The following is a 2,938-nucleotide window of genomic DNA, read 5'->3' as shown; positions in this document are numbered from 1 at the left end:
AATAGAAGTTCAACTCCAAGCTGAATTGACCTTCTAAACATCAAGTTTAGAGCACAGGTTCATTATAAGCTTGAAAGAGATACTGGTGCATTGCTGAGAGCCTGACTCCTGGAGGGCAATTTTATACAGAGTGAGTCTGGCCCAGGGTCTTAATATAATAACTATTACACATTAAGTGTACCTAGTTATCTGTAACGTAAGAATAATCCTATGATTTAACTGCTGATAATACTTGTTTTGTGGATGAGAGCCATGTTACAACTGCGTTTGAAAAGAATTTTAAATGAACCCTACTGTGGGCAGGGCCCTTGGTGGGCGCGCTTGAGTGCTGGTTTGAAGGGAAAAAATGTGTATAAGAAGCATGTGATGTTTTTGCAGTGGTTTGAGGGCTGAGTTTGGTAATTATACTCTCGAATGCGAAAATCCAATGTGGCCTAATGAAAAACACACCTCTGTTCTGCTTCCAAAACTCATTCCACACACAGGACAGTGTTTGCCCAGGCCGATTGTGTTCTGTAAAGGGTGTGTTCACTCCACTTCTGTCTGTAAATGCAGCAGGGCAAAAATAAGATGCCATAAAAATGCGTGCTGCCTCCTCCCTTCAGTTCCAGTTAACTCTTCCTCTAAGGTACCTTCTTCATCACGGAGAAGGCAATGGCAAGCCACTCCAGTACTATTGCCTGGAGAATCCCATGGATGGAGGAGCCTGGTTGGCTGTAGTCTGTGGGGTCGCTAAGGGTTGGACACGACTGAGCGACTTCACTTTCACTTTTCACTTTCACACATTGGAGAAGGAAATGGCAACCCACTCCAGTGTTCTTGCCTGGAGAATCCCAGGGATGGGGGAGCCTGGTGGGCTTCCGTCTATGGGGTCGCACAGAGTCGAACACGACTGAAGTGACTTAGCATAGCATTGCCCAATCGACTTATTTGAAAACACAGACAAAGCCACTCTCGACGGAAGGAAAAGTGGTCATGTGGGTAACAAATCAACTGTGTAGTTCACATCATCATTACAACAAAATATTGTTGAGTAAGTACCCCACAGAGTTATAAAAAAGATAGTTTGTATTGGGTAGGAATAAAAATCCAGCAAGGAATTACGCAGTTTAATGTGAAAGTCCTTTTTTGCTACAGAATTCCTATCTATGCCCACCCTGCAACATTGAACATTTGACTACAAGAATTCGAAGGAACCAAAACTTACTTCATGGATTTTGAACTGAATGTTAAGAACATGCATAACATCTTTCTTCCTCATCTGGTAGAATTTGCTAATCGAGAAAGGGGAGACATTTACAATCCTTTTCATATGAGAAACACTCTATGTAAAATACCAAGTACTGCTCTTAGTTGCCCACACGCAGGCTTGTACTGTTGAGTGTTGATATGGTGCTGAGGGTCTTATCAGCTAGGTCATGGGGCACTGTTCTCTTTATGTTACTCAATGGAGAAATTTCTCTTAGAACTCAGTATCAGGAGCGATTATAATTATCATGAACAACTTGAGTGAAAAGGCTTTGATCTTTTTGCTCTCTTTACTAAGAAGCTAACATTCCTACCCTTATTTCACAACTTGTACTGAACCTTTAGGTATGTATTTTGTGTAATAATGTTATCTCTGGCTTTATCTTATTTATCCTACTTTAATCTTTCCCTTTCCATAATTTCTTCATCTACTCTTTTTCATCTTGCACTACATTTTTTTGCATGTAAGCAATCTCAAGGCCACTTTTGGATAAGGCATGGTTTAAATTTCTAAATAAAGTGTCTAGAAAGAGAAGTGACTGTATTTCTTCAGCAGCTGTGCTGACCAGAGAAGAACCGTTGCTCTCCTCCTCATGGGGTACACTGCAGTCAGTATCAGCCTAGTTGTCTGAAATTCCCACTAATGCTAGGCAGTCACCGTGGCTGACAGGCTGCCACTTCTGCTTCCTGACACGGGTGCCAGGACCTCACTTAGAATCACTGGAACCAAGGCTGACTTCAGTGCCCAACAAGAATATCACGTGGTTCAGGTGAAAAGAGAGTGGATACAATCAAAACTGCATCCTGGATATATTTTGGTTTATCTTTCCTCTTTTTCTATCTTAACAGCTGTTACCATTTATTGAATTCTTACTGTGGTCCAAATACTTCTTCCCCCCAAATACGGAATGCTTCACGTTATCCTTGAACAGGGGCCATGCTAATCTTCTCTGTATCATTCCAATTTTAGTATATATGCTGCTGAAACGAGCACTATTTTGATTTATCCTAAACATTCCAAGTAGGTTCTAACATCAAAAATTTGTTTTGCAAATACAGTTCCTTTTGGTTTGGTTGGTTACTTTCTTCCCTGATGCATCTTGATAGGATTAAGGTTCCTCTTAACCTTTGTCCTCCTCACTTATATTTCTCTTACCTCTAAACATATAATCGAATTAGAAGGTTTTTTTTGGCTCTTCTTGCATATTACCTCGAAACCAAAACCATAAAAAGGCAGCTAGATACTAATTAAAAAAACAATTTTTTTAAAGGAAACAAAAGGGCAGCCATAAGGCCAAACCAATCAAAAAACAACAACAACAAAAAAACAAAATAAACTTGCAATCACCACCAGAAGCACCATAATAAAGTTAGAAAACAAAATCAAATGAGAAAAAACATCTGCAATATATGAACACAGGTCAATTTTGTTAATATATAAAGCTTTCTTAAGAGTCTATGAAAAAAATAATCCCAGAAGAAAAATGAATTAAAGGCATGAACAAGTAGTTAACTAATAATAATATAAATGAACAAAAAACATGAAAAAATATTTAATCTTACTAGTGATTTTTAAAAAATTTTTATTTTTCAGCCTATTTTTATCTAAATAGGTAGCTAGTGAGAACCTGCTATAAATCATATGAAGCTCAGTTCAGTGCTTTGGGACTACTTAGATGGGTGGGAATGG

The 2,938-nt window shown here is 38.7% G+C and overlaps 1 pseudogene; it reads right to left on the bottom strand.

The window, feature by feature from the left end:
- Positions 1-2,145: 2,145 nt before the first annotated feature.
- LOC129538705 (U6 spliceosomal RNA) lies at positions 2,146-2,242 on the bottom strand (annotated as a pseudogene).
- Positions 2,243-2,938: the final 696 nt, after the last annotated feature.

The sequence above is a fragment of the Moschus berezovskii genome, chromosome 2 (assembly GCF_049115385.1).
Source record: "Moschus berezovskii isolate FMDL1 chromosome 2, NW_MosBer_1.0, whole genome shotgun sequence".
Classification (NCBI taxonomy): domain Eukaryota; kingdom Metazoa; phylum Chordata; class Mammalia; order Artiodactyla; family Moschidae; genus Moschus; species Moschus berezovskii.
Note: the sequence above shows the minus strand (reverse complement) of the source record. Positions and strands in the feature narration are given on the sequence as shown.